The sequence below is a fragment of the Protopterus annectens genome, chromosome 7.part0, assembly GCF_019279795.1.
Source record: "Protopterus annectens isolate FY-2018-M chromosome 7.part0, PAN1.0, whole genome shotgun sequence".
In the NCBI taxonomy this organism is placed as follows: Eukaryota; Metazoa; Chordata; order Ceratodontiformes; family Protopteridae; genus Protopterus; species Protopterus annectens.
Window position 1 is genome coordinate 938,239,380 of NC_056739.1, and position 17,221 is coordinate 938,256,600.

Consider the following 17,221-nt stretch of genomic DNA (forward strand, 5'->3'; position numbering starts at 1 on the left):
GTGGCCCTCAAGCTGGTGTGAAAGATCTCCAAACTCCCTGTGGAGCTCGCTACATACCAGACCCCGGATCTGGCGATGGGTGACAGAGTCCTGTCTGCGCCCGCTCCCCAGGGGGGGTGATCCCCATCCCCTGAGGTGGTTCCACCCAAAGCTGGTGCAGGACCAACAGACGAGGAGGTCCTGAGGTGGGGCCCAGACATACTGGTGCCCTGTGCCATGGCCAGATGTGGTGGGGTAGGTGGGTCTGCTGGGACAGGTCTTCCCAAACGTGTTATGGTGTTTCAATTTTACAACATATGTGGGTTAGTAATAGTCAACAGATTCCAGGATTAGGTATAACAGCATGCATAGATATTCCCATTAACCAAAATACCAGATATGGGACAGTTGCATGGCAAACAGAACACACATGCATATATAGAACCACGGTGGCCATTACAACAGCATGCAGGCACATTGATGGCAGCATGCCACCAATGTGGGAGCATTTCAACATGGCACATGCATAGAAACAAATTTAAATATTTATCAAGCAATAGGACATATGTCCCAACAGCAGATTTAATAGAGCACATACCGATCGAGTTGTGTATTTAGTTTATTGTTGCAGATATGGTGGGGGGGATGTCATTTAACAACTTGTATATCTGTGTAGGTATCATTAATTTTCTAGTCAGTGCTGTGATCTGTACCTTACAGGTATTATTACACTACCCTATGGCCTTAGTTTGGACAGTAGTATGGATGTAGACAACTATATACATGAACTGAGTTTTACCTGCAGTATGTACCTCTTACCTGGTATACCTGTGGAGGTATTGTTTGTTAACACTACCTAACTGTTGCTACACATATTCCCACATTCCAGGTTGATGTTATGCACATACCTGGCCATCTCTTCTTGCACACACTCTGGGCATGTTTTGACAACATGCAGGTGAAACCAGGACATATTTTGACTACTGCCCTCATAAACCTTTGGTGAGTTGTACAATGACAAGTTTGTTTTCATAGACATTTTCCAAATATGTGCACACCTGACAGTCAGTTATATGACATCAAATGCTGACTACATGATTAGCATGCTGATATGCCAGGGGGATAGGGTAACAGCCAGAAGATATGGGCCAATTAACTGGACATTCTGGACAAATCTGTACACTTGTGGGGTATGACTCTGCATACAGCTTACTACCACTCCCAGGATTCGAAGCATGGCTGTGTCTGCTAAAAATAAAACAGTGTATATCACAGTTGTGTGTGCTATATAGATATTGCTGTGTATCTCTTCTTTTATTTCTGTCTATAAGTCTCCAGTGGTTTTTACAATCTGACCTTGTAATTACAATACTCTTATACAGGGTTTCCTAGACAGTTTTATTATATAGCACAGTGTGGATGACAGTGATGAGTAATACCTTATTATTCAGAGCAACTGCAACACTAACAATGCCATACAATACCAGAGTAAACAGTACCAGTCCAAGATTTCAATCTTTTATTTCTAGGCAAAGTTTTTGTATCTGACAGACCTGTGGGGGGAATGTTTATTAGCACTACCTGAATGTTGCCACACATATTACCAGATTCCACATTATTATTATTATGTATATACATCTCACTCTGTTACTGCACACACTCTGGTCACAGGTTTACAACATGGGGGTGGAGATGGGACATACATTGCTTACTAATCTCATAACATTTTGTGGAGTTGCTAGAGTGACAGGCTTGTTCTTATAGATGTCTGACAATCAGTTGTATGTCATTATTTGCTGCCTAAATGTCTGGGATCATCCCAATGGTTTGTCAAGGTGACAGGCAGTGGATATGGGCTAATTAACTGGACATTCTGGACATATCTGTACAGTTGTGGGGTATGATTCTGCATACAGCTTGCTACCACTCCCAGGATTTGAACCATGGCTGTGTGTGCTAAAAATACAACAGTTTATGTCTCAGTTGAGTGTGCTATTTGGATTATGTTGTCTATTTTTTCACTGTTTTCTGTCTAAGTCTCGATCAGTTGTACAATATGACCTCTTGTGATGACAACAGTCATATACAGACATTCCTGCACATTTTATTTATGTAGCACAGTGTGGGTAACAGTGCTTAATACAACAGTACTATTAAGAGATTGCAACACCACATTACCATATGATACCAGAGTAAACACAGGCAGTCCAGCAGTTACACCTTTATTATGAGGCTGCTAAACTTTTATTTACATGCAACCTATATGAGACTCTTCCTGCCATATTTTCTGGTGTATTCAGTACATGCCTTAAGCAATATTGATTTTTATACTGGCAAGTAACTGTCTACTACTTTTAGATTTATTTCGTATGGCAGTACATGCAAGAATATTACTAATCTGCCTCAAAATGTCAACCTCTACAATCTACAGGCATGGGCTTCCTGGTTCACAGCCTGCTCATCTGCCACTGTCAAAGACATAAGACGAATATTTAGTCATACCTATCCATAATATACATGAGCTGGCAAGTATTAAAGAGGTAGTGGACTGATACTTACACATGGCTGGGACATCCCCTGTCCACCTAGCCTTTTGGATCCACTGATCCAAGAGCGCCCTCTTTCTCCGCTTCAGGTCACCATAGTGATGCCTAACCTGCTCACCAGTTCGAGGTGTGCCAGTGGCACTGGTGAGGTCACGGGCAAGATGGTCCCTGGCTTCTGCTTTATATTGGGAACCCTGGTACTGGCCCTGTAGCAATCTCTGGTCATGGTCTTTAACAAGGAGTCCTGCCATGACTTTGGACTCCTGGATGCCCTAGTGCTGTGCCCAAAAGTGCACTCCTTCTCCCACACCAGTCATAGTGCCTACAAGAGAAAGATGCAACCAGTTATGAGATGTATTCCCACCTGTTGGGTTTAAATAGGGCCTATTTCCCACACTTTGCCATGACTGGACGGTTTTGAAAATGCTAAGCTATGGTCAAACCTGCTTAACTAATGTTGGCATTGCTTAAAGGGGTATACCAATGGGCAAACTGATTTAGCTGGCCAATACATTACTTACACCTAACAAGCAGGGCTGTGCAAAGCTTAGGGTTGTTGAATTTTTAATTTGCATACTGTTTGCTGTTTGGCATTGATTTATTATTCATTACATGTTATATATGTGTTTGGTATCCATGATTCATGTGTATGTACACTGTATGGGGTCCTTGTGTTTATTAGGGGATTACACTTTATTAAACTGACACATCACATCTGAATGTACTGCAGTACTCCAGTTCACATATTTATGTTATGTAGTAGGTCATATGACATAAAACTGTATATAGATTCCTTTCACATGTTAAGTTTAATATTCCTATACTGAAGATCTGTTTGGTGATACCTCAATCATATGTACTACTGTGATGGCTTACTGGTTAACTACTGTGACTTTAGTGTACAGGGTCCTGGGTTCAAGACCTGCAAGGGAAGTTTATTTTGTTGCTGGTAGAACAGTTGCTGTTGCATACAGAGTGATTAAGGCACTTTTAAGCAATTGTAAGTGGGTTTGCACAGGTTTGCATGATGGTAAGCAATGCTAACTTCCAGTGAAATATGCTTATAGAGAGTTAGCTTCAATATTGCTTAACCTATGTGCTTATTGCTTACCCCCATGCAGACGGGCTTAATCCCATTTACTACTGCTTAAATATGCTTACTCCTGCTTAGTACTGCTTAATAGTCTTTACTCCTGCTTACACCCACACCAATTTAGACATAAATGTAAACTAGTTCTTGGGAAGGTGGTGGATTTGGACACTCTATAGATTTATCATCCATTACACATTATACCTTTGATTTGTATCCCTGAGTCATATGTATATATACTGTATGGGGCACTTGTGTTTATCTGTCAATTTTACATTATTATAATGACACCTCACATCTGCATTTATTGCAGTACTCCAGTTCACAAATATGTTATTTAGTAGGTTATACAACAAAAAATATTGTTCATAAAGTGATTTGACATGGAAAATGGAATGTACTGGAGTGAGACTCAAACCAGGAATGACTGCTCATAATGCAAATGCTCTGACCACTGCACTATTGCAGTACTGCTTCATTTGCATATATCTTGATATTTATCTTCTTGTGTCACTTAATCTGCAGTATACATAGCTAAGCAATGGGCAAACCCGCGCACCTATGGTTAAATTTTATCTGTCTGATAAAATAAATACATTGTTTATATTATGATGTTTTAAATATTGCTCTTTTAAACTTGGGGGTTGTTGCTGGGGGTATGCAACCCCCTATGAGTGGTCTCACTCATCGTACTAACTAAACTGCAGTTCTTGGCTGCAGGGGCATGTATATTGTGAGAACTCTGCTCTCAGACATGCCTTCTGCACTCATCCATGCTCCATGTCCATTTAGGAGCTCCGGCAGCGTGCCTTCCTTAATATGCATGGTGCCCTGCCATGCTGTTCCTAAACGGTCACCTTGGTGCAGGACTAAGCTAGTCCTGCATGGAAGATTACCGAATCCTGGGGACAGATTTACAGCAATTGGTAATAGCTGCAATTTACATGGAGGATTATGATTAGTTTGCTGACTGTAACTTATTATGTGTTTGAGACATGAATTCCAAGAAATTTACCTTAAAAGCAAAACATGAGAGATGATTCTTGGCATCTATATCAAGTGCACATAATTTTATGTTACAATTAAAGATCCAATCAGAAATCTATATTACGCATGAAGATTTTTCTGCTCCATCTACTACAAATTAGTAAAAAGATAAAAAAAGAAAAGTGATGCATTCTGCCAATTTTGAAAGCTTGCAAAACAATGAGGAAGTGGTTGATGTCCTTACATATTCCCTGTTTAATGGAAGCAGTTGTAACCAAGTATTATGTGTACATTAGTAGAAAGCAGGCAGAAATGGGAGTAGAAACAAATTTACTGGTTAGCACTGTCTGCTTTTAGTACAAATGGAACCTTATCAATGTTTTGGGGTGCTTAACAATTGTTTACAATTGTTAAGCACCCTTCTAAGCATTGTTAAGGTGGATATTACTGTATAGCAGTGATGAACCAGAATGTTATTTAGCCCTTGTTAAACATAAAGATGGTTTTTGCATGTACCACTGAACATTAACACTACATACAATAATTTTAAATAAAGTAGAAAGAGAGGATGAGAACAATATATATATATATATATATATATATATATATATATATATATATATATATATATAAATGTAGAGAAAAAGGAAATTGATGAAAGGAATAAAAGCAAGACATAAGAACAAACAAGCATGCAATAATTCAAATTTTCAAACAATAGACAACAGAAACTCAGAAGAGCAGTTCTTAATTAAGGTTCTATTATAAACTGCAGGGATGAAAGTTTTAAATACACCTTATAATCAAAGAAATTAAAAGAATAAGAAGTTTTTATTAAGACTATACAAAACAGCTCATGGAATTAAAAGAATAAGTCTTCATCAAGAAAGACTAAACAAAACAGCTCATGAAATTAAAAGAGTAAAAAGTCTTTATTAGGACTGTATACAACAGTTTGTTTAAAGTCTTTTCACATCAGGGCTTCCATTGGTGAAAACATGAAGTCTTTAATTTGTATCTTTCTTGTAAAGCAATCCAAAATTCCTGTAATATAAATCATTTTACTGAAAGTATTCCAGTAAAACAATTCTATGTCAAAGTTACCAGCGCTTCTACTGATAGCATCAAACTTCAGCTAGGATTCCAATTTTGAAGCTATTTGTTCCTGCCTCAATGTGTCTCTCCTTTACAAAATAATTTGGACTCCTGAACTAACTACATCAGAAATACTGCAGTTTATACAACTACTTTTCATTATGGGGCTGCAAGCATTTTGCTTTAAAGTGACCAGTCACTACTTCCATATCCCTTCTACTAGGATCTCAATTTTAACACTAAGTAGAGTGACGGTTTGCTCCTTTTTAATTTCTCCAAATCTTTTGGTTTTCTAATACCATGACGGGAACGGACCCAATTTCTAAATCTAATCCTAACCGTGCTGCACCCGTGCCCCAGAGATAGCATGATCTCCTACCAGAAAAACAACTGTAATTAACTAGATGTTTATATGATACATAATAATTCAAACCCCCCTGAACAAGCCTTCCTCCCTGCAGCCAGCCAATAAACTGTTTAACAGTAAGCAGCATGGGAGTGTCCGGTATCACTATGTATAGCTGCAACTGTTTAATGGTTCTCTCCATCCAAAGTTTCAGTGCATTTCAAACTCCCCTGGACAAGTATTCCTACCTACAACCACCCAAGAAACTGTTTAACAATAAGCGACATGGGATCATCCAGTATTACTGTGTATAGCCGCAACTGTTTAACGGCTCTCTCCATCCCAAGTTTCAGTTCATGTATGTGGTTGACTTACCAACTTGCTGTTTGTACAAAATTAAGCACTACTATTAATTATTGTTACTCTGATCTGGGCGAGCACGCTACCAGGTGACCTCCATTAAGTTCCCTTACCATAGTACTCAGTTCTTTTTCCTTCAGCCACAATTTGGTTTACCTAATTAATATTATACTCATTGTATTTAGTCTAAATACAAGATGTGCAACTCTCTCCATTTCTGCTTAGCCTACCCTTTTTGTCTTGCCTATATCCCTTGCATTTTTATTTCTGGGGTACTGCAACTGGCTACATACCTGTGGACCGCTGGACATCTAGACTGATTGTTTTTCTGTTACATTTTGCTGCAGGTTCATCCCACTCCATTCACCCTTGCTGCACTTGGGCTCAGTCTGCTTCCCTACCCTAACCCCAATTGCCACCCACCCCTCACAAACTCTAAATTTATTTTCCAACCATCTTGTCTCCACCTCCAAATCATCCAATCACACTACAGCCACAGACACACCTCACAACCATCTCCCTCCTCTCTTTCACCACACCTCCTTTCCCCTTACAGTTAAACCCCACCCCCTACACCTCCCCTTTATCCCTTCTCCTGCATACTGTACACTCCTCTCCAATCTTATTCCTCATGACTTTAATCTGCTCCTCCACCTACTACTCTAACCATGCTTAGTAATCTGATAATAACATAACTTCTTCTATTCTCTACCCTTACATCTTACCATACCAACATTCATTATCAAAAATCAACACCTACAGCCTCCTGTATTCATAACTCCCTTCTAAACATGGCATTTAATACCATATCTCCATCACTACATGACACCTATATCTATCACTTTTTTCCATTATAAAATACTCCAGCTGTCTCCCTCCCACAGCATTTAACTTAAACATGCACACATTTAAAAAAAATGTTATCCTCCAAAACCCATTTTAAAACCTACCATCCTACTACAAGCGGGTGATAACCACCCTAACCCAGGGCCTACCCTACCAAACCACTCCCCAGCTCAAACAATCCACCTTCCCACCCAATTAACACTCCCTCATTCTATGCACCCCCATCTCCCTCCTCTTCTACTCCCCATTTTTGCAAACACTTATCCATAATGGCTATCAACATTTAAAGCCTTCTTAATAAAATCACTGACCTTCATGCTTGGATCTCTCAATATTCCTCCCACCTCCGTGTACTATCAGAAACCTGGCTCAAACCCCATATTGCAAACTCTGATATTTTGCCCCTGGCTATAACATTTATTGCCTAGACAGAACCACTAAAAAAGGTGAAGGTATAGCAGTTCCTTACTCCCAATGCCTCTCTCTTTCCCCCATTCCTATAAACCTTCTTGATTTTCACCCAACAGAAATCCTAATACTAAACTACCACCTCAACGACAACAAAAAACATGCCTTTGCTGCTGTTTATATTCCTCCTGGCAAGAGCATCCATATTCTCAAAACTATACTTTCCTAGGTGTCTCTAAACCTACCCTATAAAACTATACTACTAGGAGATGTTAATATTGATTGGAAGCCCCTAGAGACCCTTTCCTCTGTCCAAAGCATCAATCTTTTTGGCTTCACCCAACTTATCTCGAGCCCCACAAGACCCACCAAACATTCTAATCAAGGCAAAGCAATTGACTGGATCTTGTGCAACAACCCCCAACGTTATCACAACTCCACAACACTTCCTGATGCCCTAAGTGACCACTTACCCATCAGTATAAAGAGATACTACAACAAAAATCACATCTGTACAAACTCTGCCAAAAACTCAAAGACTTCATCCCCTCCACTCTCAATGAAAGTCTTTCTGCCATTAACTGGTCTATTGTGCACTCTCTTCCTCTTGAAGAAGCAGTACTCAAATTTAACCTCATCTTCCTAAACACCCTAGACTCAGCCCCCCCCCCCCCATGTAAAATAAGAATAAAATCTAATTACACCCCCTGGCTAAATAAAGACACCCAACATCTAATGCATAAAAGAGACAACAGCTGGAAAACTTGGCAAAAACATAAATTTCCCACCCACCTTCAATTATTTAAAGAACTTAAGAACCAGACCAAGAAACAAATATACAGTGACAAAAAGATCTTCTACACTAAGGCAGAAACCACTGCTCAATCAAACTCCCAAAACTTTTGGAGATACATTAACTCTGTCCTCCACCCTGGTAAACCCCAAACTCCCAATCCCTACCATAACCTCCCTGACCAAGAGACCGCCTCTCTCCTCAACTAATTTTTCATAGACTCCATCAGCAAATTAACTAATACGATCCAACCCCCCCCCCCAAAAAAAAAACACTCCTAGCCGCAAACAACAACACAAGATTTTCCTTCAACCCTATTTCTACTTCATACATAAAGTGTCTGCTTCACAAACTAAACCCTGTTCTCCCTCTGCCAAGCTTCCTCACTTCCTCAAACTTGCAGCAAACTCCATTGCCTATCCAGTCTCAATTCTTATTAATCGATCAATTAAAGAAGCTACTGCACACAAAATCTGGAAATCCTTCTACACTATCCCCTTTGACAAAGATGGTAACTCCAATGATCCCTCTAATTACAGGCCTATCGCTATACTTTCCCCACTATCCAAGTTACTAGAAAAATGCATTCACAACCAAATACTTAACTTCATACTCCAGAACAACCTCTTTACCCCCACCCAACACAGCTTCTGACCTCACCACAGCCCCTCTACAGCCCTTCTATCCTTCACCCACAACATTGCTAAAGCTAGGAACAGCAATAATCTTGTCTCATGTTTATTCCTGGACTTAGCTAAGGCATTTGATGGGGTATCACATCCCAACCTTTTGACTAAATTGGCTAGCCTTAATCTATCCAGCTCAACCTTCCTATGGTTTCCCAGTTATCTCACAGAACAGGCTACAATCCATCAGACGGCAATCTTTTTGCTCTTCCTTCTTGCCTATACACACAGACATACCCCAAGGTTCTATTCTTCGACCCCTTCTCTTCAACATCTTTATTAATGACCTCCACTCCTCTACCACCCTGTCTGGCCTCATACAGTACGCTGGCAGCTCCACTCTGATTACTTACTCCAACTCAATCTTACAACTTCAGACATACACACTCAACAATATTTCCTTCTTGTTGAAAAATGGCTAAATGATAATCAGCGTATCTTAAACCCCCAACAAACTAAGCTACTCCCTTTTCTCTCCAAAAACAATGACCACCTCAAGACTTCCTTCTCTATCTCTTCACTAAATAATACAATCAAAATGTTGACACTCACTCTAAATTACTTGGAATGACTATTGATGATCAACTAAAATTTGACTTGCGCATACATCAAGCAATTAAGAAGACTAACCAAAAAGTTGGCATGTTATACCACAACTCAAAATTCCTCCCTGCCAAGTCTAGACACAACCTAGTCCAAGCCTATCTACTTCCTAGCCTCATCTATGGATCACCAGTCCTCTCCAACCTTCAATCCTGTCTACTCTCCAGGCTAGAACAAAACTGCCAAATTTGCAGCCAACTTTTCTAATCCTATCCATGACTGCATATCTCTCCACAAGCTACAATTGCTTGAATTCTCTCACCATCTAAAACTATCCCAACTACATTTAACCCACCTCATACTTAATAAACCCACTGCTTGTCTCTCTTGCCAGTCTAGTTGGCTACTATTCCCCCTGTCATCCCCTCCGCAGTTCAGAGAAACTTCTTCTAGAAACATGTGCAACCAAAATGAACATAAGCACTCTCCTATATAAATCACCCATAACAAAAATCTAGAACAATCTCCCCTCTAACTTGTGAAACATCACACAAACAGCTTCAAAATAGAACTAAAACGCTTCTTCCAGAAAAATTGGACCTGCCCCTGTCAGGATCCTGCCTGACCACTCTGTGCCCCATTCTTTCTTTTATCTTGGCCAAATCTACATAATCTCAACATTTTTTTTTTTACTCAAAAGATTTTTATTTTGGGAAATGATATATAATTTCATAACATTTTATAAGTGACATTCTTAATAACTATATACAATATATACATCAGCCTGACGTCAATAATAGTTACAGGTGAAAACAAATAGTACATACATATAACAAACTGCTTATCATAGGATAACTGTTCATTGGTGTAAAGTATCAATCAATGACAGAACCTTTTTCCATGGATTGATAATCAATGGTCTTGGAAAAGTCTTTAGTTCTTTAATTTTCATATCCATCAAAATTGAGCTCTTCAATAAGCTGTTAAAATCTTTTAAAGTTGGTGTTATGTTTGAGCTCCATCTTCTGGTGATACATTTTCTTGAGATTGCAAGTATTGTCCATAAGATATACATATTTGCTTTATTCAGATGTGGACCTTCATTCACATGAAGAAAGGTATTAGGAGATCAATCCAAAGTTTCAGGTCCATATTAGCATTTATAAGTTTCCTAAATTAATTAATGTAGTAATTAATCAGATATGTTTTAGTAGGTTTTGCTATATTATATTGCATGCATGTACTTATTAGATACCAAGGTTTGTTAGTTTTATGTAATATTAGAAATGTATTTAAAAAAGTAAACTCATTTATTGATATGACAGTTAGTAGTTCTTTCCAATTGGCCAAATGACTGGGATTTATCCAGACTATACTAGTTTATATATGGATGCCTTTATATATGTTTCTATATCTGGAAAGTTTAATCCTCCTAGTTTCAATGGTCTAATATGATGTGCTAAGGCTATTCTATTTCTGTTAGGGAACCATAAAAATATTAAGAAAGCTGAATTAATTTATTTGAAAACACATCTATCAGGAAGCAGTTGAATAGCTGTAGCCACATACAGAATCTTGGGTAGTGAAACCATTTTTATTAATTGAAGTCTGTCTTCAAAAGTTAATAATATTTTTTTCCATCTATCGATACAAATTTTCATTGTGTTAATGATATTGTTATAGCTTACTGATGTTATCTCATATGGATCTTTACATAAGACTATCTCTAAGTACTTTAGAGTGGATTCTTGTTTCTCTATAATATGGTTTTCTGTAACCTGTACTTCTTTCTTTTTGTTTAAGAATAAAAATTTAGATTTTGACTAGATTTTGACTTATTAAAGTGAAGACCTGAGATCAAGTAAAATTTCACAATTGCTACTTCTAACTCCTCCAAGGACTCTTTAGAATTAATTAAGGTTAATAACATGTCGGCGAAAAACATTATTTTAGAATTATATTGTTTGTAAACATCCACCCCTTTCATTTTTAGGTTAATGCATATTGTTTCTGCAAATACTTCAATGGCTAGAGCAAAAAGAATGGGTGACATAGGGCAGCCTTGTTTAGTGCCTTTTGTTATATGAATAGATTCTGATGTGAATAGGTCTAATTTAACATAGGCTAAATTGCTTATATATATGATTTCTAGTAAGTGAATGAAATAAGGCGGGAGAGTCAAATAGTAATAGTATTCTAAATAGATAATTCCAATTTAGAGAGTCAAAAACTTTCTCTATGTCTAAACCTACTATAACTATCTCTTTATTTTCTTTATTTACATAATCTATAAGAGTAAGTATCCTCTTGATATTATCGTGTGTGTGTCTATTGAATATAAATCCTGTTTGGTCATTGTTGATTGTTTTAGATAAGGGTATTTTAATTCTATTAGTTAAAATTGACATGAATATCTTGTAACCATTATTCAGTAGTGATATCGGTCTTTATTAGGCACATAGATTTGATGTTTTATCCTCTTTTAGAATTGGAGTAAGTAAAGAGTATTTCCAAGAGGGTGGAATTATTGTATTTGTTTGAACTTCTATTAAAGTTTTATGGAGTATGGAGGTTATTGTTGGGGGGGGGGAAGTTTATATAATTCCATAGTGATACCATATATTCCTGGTGCTTTGTTAGTCTTGCCTTCTTTAATTTTATCAATAACTTCCATATAGGATAGAGGCTTTTGTAAGTCTGATTTTAATTCTTCTGGTATCTTTTTAATATTAGTAAAATTAATAACTGTGTTTAGTTGGTCAATATGGGAATTCTCTTTTTCAAACTGCTCCATGTAGTGATATCTGAATGCATAAAGAACATCTCCTATATCTGATACTTTTTTTTTTTCCCTTTCATTTCATGATAATTGGATTTGGCTTGTATTTTGATTCTTGGGGATAAGTTATGTAGATATTTGGGAGAGGTGGCTAAAGAGATAACTTTTATTTTTTTTAATGCTAAACTAGTTTTATGGTTAATATTTCATTATATTTATTAACTCCTCTATTTTCTTTCTGACTTGTGAGAAGTCTTGATTTTTTTTCATTTTTAATTGACATGAGTTTGGATTGTGCATCTAATAATTCTTTATCCCATTCTTTTATTTTATTTTTGTACCAAGTAAAAGTTTTACCATATATATAGGTTTTTAATGAGTACCATATCATTATTTTATTGATTTCTGTTATATAATTAGTATCTAGAAAAACTGTAATTCTGATAACAGCCAAGGTTTAAATTCTTTAATTTTTGTTATATATGATGGAATTTTAGATAAGACTAAAGGTTTGAAGTCAGTTTGGATTTTTAAAATCAAAGAATCATGGTCTGAAAAGGGGCATGGAGTAATGAGAAGTTAGTGATTTTTAAAGGGTCTATATCACATAGTCGAAGTTTTATAACTTTGAACATGGAATGTTCGAACCATTCTTTTCAAAGTTACAAAACTTTGACTAGTGATTAAAAAAAGAAGTAAAAAAATAAACTGTTGTAAGCAGGGGGCAAGCCCCCGGCACCCCCCCACACCCCCGCTACTTAAATATACCAACTCCGAGATTGCACCACATTGAAATGAATGGAAACCTCCCCTTATGGAGATTTCCATTTAAACGCTCAAACTTGTGCAAGTTCGAAGTTATGGTCTTGACCATATGGGGTTCTAATGTGTACAAGTTCGACTGTGTGATAGGAGCCCATTTTTAAATGCAGGTCTTGGACAATTAATAATTTGTCTATTCTAGTTTGAGTGCTGTATCTATGGTCTCGATGGGAAAACAATAGAGATCTATCATCTTTCAAATTAAATGTGTCTAGTAAATGAAATGAATCAATCCATTTTTTAAAGATTTGGAGATGGAGGAAGCCCTAAGGGGTCTCTTATTATTATTTTCAGATTAATCTAGAATGCAGTTGAAATCTCCTCCTATTATTAGATTACCCTTATGATTATTAGAGATGAAATCTAAGTGTTTTTGATTGTTCCTACTCCAGTACCAGGGAACCAGTATAGGTTTACCAATGCCCATATTCTGTTTTTAAATTTGACTACTGCCATAGCCATATGACCTTCTTTGTCTTAATATTTAAAGATGGTTTCTGGAATTATAATATTCTTTTTCCATAAGATTGTTACACCTTTAGTGTTTGTCTTGTGGGTAGACTGAGCTAAGATTAAATAATCTTTAGGATTCCATGAATGACTGAGCTAAGATTAAATAATCTTTAGGATTCCATGAATAACTATCATTTGTTTTGAAATGTGTCTCTTGAAGAAAAACTACTTGTGCTTTGTTTAATTTTAAGTATTTCAACAAATTAGATATTTTAGTTGGGTTATTTAAACCATTGGTATTCAAGGATAATAAGGTTAAATCCATATCAGTTTATTTGTCAAAAGGATGAGTTTTTTTTTGACTATTCGACATATTCCTCTGATAACAGCAAAAATATATATTTTTTATGTAGAAGTATTTAAGAGAATTTGTCAGATTTTCTCTATTATAAATATCAATAAAATACTGTTTTGGTCAGGCTTAAAAAGAAAAGGATATTTTTTAGATAATGTCAAGATAAACATAACAACAAATGGTGTAACTGAATTCCACTCTAAACATGAATGAAAATCTTTCATAATCTAATAGATAAAAATAAGTCTATTAGATTATCACTCATACTTTTAAAAGACATAAAACCTCTTTGAGCTCCATAAGCTAAACTAATTAATAGAGAATAGTTTAGAAAGATAATATAAGAATTGAAATTATATATTTCTTTCCTTTTTTATTTTTTTAAAAGTTTTGACATAGCTTAATAACGTTATAATGTCCTACTGTCCATTAATATGATGGTATCATTAGTTGCAACTGTAACTACTTAATTAAAACATATATGATGTAAACAAGCAATGTTTATCATATTTCTTAAAATATTCTCCTTCATAGAAATGATTATGTTACTTGTGATGCAGCATTAATGGCATTAGTCATGTGAAAAAGTGTGATTAATCCAAAATATTGTCATATAGAACAACATTGTTCGGATAGGTTGCTAGAATAAATCAATCTACAGAAATACCTTGAGTTATTATATACTCTACCAATTACATTAGAGTAACAACACAAACATGTTTCTTTAACCAGCTTTGTTGTTAAACTTGCCCATAAATACTATAGATAGCCATGAACTAAAAGATGTTTGCAACCACACCTGCTGATAAAAGTACACCGTGTACCAAAAGCATGTGCACCCTCCTATACATATTTCTTTAAATATATAAAAATAGATCTCTTGTAAATATTGAGTTCTTATTATCTTCCAGATGAAAAGGATACCAAACTTGTTCTCGTGACATTTTGGCAATATGATCTATGATGTACTGTTCCGCATTAGTCTTGACCATCCATAGTTAAATATAAATTACCTTAGGTTACTGACTTCTTACTGCCATTCAAATCCCACTGTTTATTAGCATTTTATTGTTCAAAGTTCAACAGTGTATGCCCTTTTAATATTTTGCCCACACAGTCAGAAAGAATGACTCATAGCAGAATGAAGAAAGACTGTAACTTACAGAAAAATTGAGACAAAGAAAGAACAGAAGATCACAATTGAAATCTATAGTTTCTCCTTGTAATCTGTAAACAAAGGCTATCACCCATTAAGAAAACATTTCTCTGAATAACAACAGTATTGAGGAAAGGGTTTTTGTAAAATAAGATATAGGACTAGGTTTATGGTCTGAGGAATAATAAAGGTTAGAGTTAACCCACGGTGGTAAGGTGTGAAGAGGGACACTGTAATTTTGCTATGAAGGCAGGCAGATATTGCAGTCACAGTCAGAACTTGATGTAAATTAAAAAATAGTTAAAGAGAAATGAATCTGGTATGGGAGGTTATATAAAGGTATAAGCACTACCTAATTAATTAGTCCATTTATCTGTCTACTAATGGAACATAATTAGATTGCCTGCTAATGATAAATCATTTACTAAGTCCAGTCAAAACAACTGCTCTCATTCAGTTAATTATATCAACATGTTGGGTATTATACTGCAATTCTCTTATGTAAGACAAAAAGTTATTAACTACGCAGGCAGATCTTTGTATACAATTCAATAAACAAACAAGTAAGCTCCTTCATACAGCTAATTCAATGTTTGCAAGAGTGTACCAAAGCTTCACAGAGCCATTTGGTGATGACGTCAGTGTTTCCTGTTGTCATAGGAATCTAGCTGAAGTGAAAATATAGCTCTGGATATGAGCGAAGCAGAGTTAAGTGCTCGTGAGTCTTAATTATTGTAAAGCTTCACTTCTCCCTCCCAGCTGTGCGAACTTTCCCTCCTTTTTTTTTCCCCATTCAAATAAATGGGCAGTTAAACAGGGGGAAGTAGTCTGGAACCTGGACAACTGCAAATCAGAAGGAAAACACTAACAGTCATCTTAGACCACAACTAGCAAATGCATAAACATAATAGCAAAGCCCTCAACCACCAACAACCACAGCACCAATCCTCACCTCATACTGTCTCAAACAAAGCATAAAGTATTATGGAGACCATCTAAGCAGGCAAATCTCATAACTGCTTTTATGCATTACCGTCTGTTCCCTCTTCCAGTGTTCTCAGTATCTAGTTGCAAAATCAGTCGGACTGTTACCAAGACACAACTATAATCACAGTCAGTACACAGGGTATTCAAATGAATCATCAGACACCCAAACACAGTAAACAATGGTACAGGGTTGCATCTCTAAGCCACAATAAACGTATGCCTACCAGGAAGCTATTGAAACATAACGTGAGGTAAAGCGGTAACGGCAAAGTAATGTATTGCAATTTTAACTATACAAGTCAGCTGGAATAAGCAAAACAAGCCAGTCAGAACTAACACATTTCAATATCATAAGGGATGCAGTAACTAAGGCCAGATAAAATGAAGAACATTTTTCTTTTTATCAGACCAGATTATTTAACTGCAGTGGTGGTGCTGCAGTAGCATTGTCACCTCACAGTAAGATGTTGTCCTGTTTGATTCTCAGCTAAAGTGTCTTCTGTGTGGTGCCATGCATGAATGGGTGTACCTTCATTGAAGGTTGTGCGTCAGGGCTGGCAACTCGGTACGTAAAAATTTACTGCCAGTCATTAGCTGATCAGAGTTCCACTGTGGCGACCCCTAACTGGGAAAAGCTGAAAGATACAACATCAGACCAGATTATTTAAGTGAATTTCATAAGCAGAAACAAAAAGCAATCTAGAAGTAAAGATAAACACATATCAAAGTAAAAATATTTTTTATATTTGTGTTCTATAAAGTTTATGGTAAGTAGAACACAAGAATTTATTCACTAATAAAGTGAATTAGGTTATGCTGAATATACCTGTACCTTTGTAGTAACAATTAGAATCCACAATTATCCAAAGTTTAAATATCAAATCTTGTAGTTTGATTACTTAACTTTTTGTTTTAAGCATAAATGAGAGATTAGATTTTCATTTTAATTAGTTCTGATGACAGTTCAAGTCATAGTTATTTATTTATTTT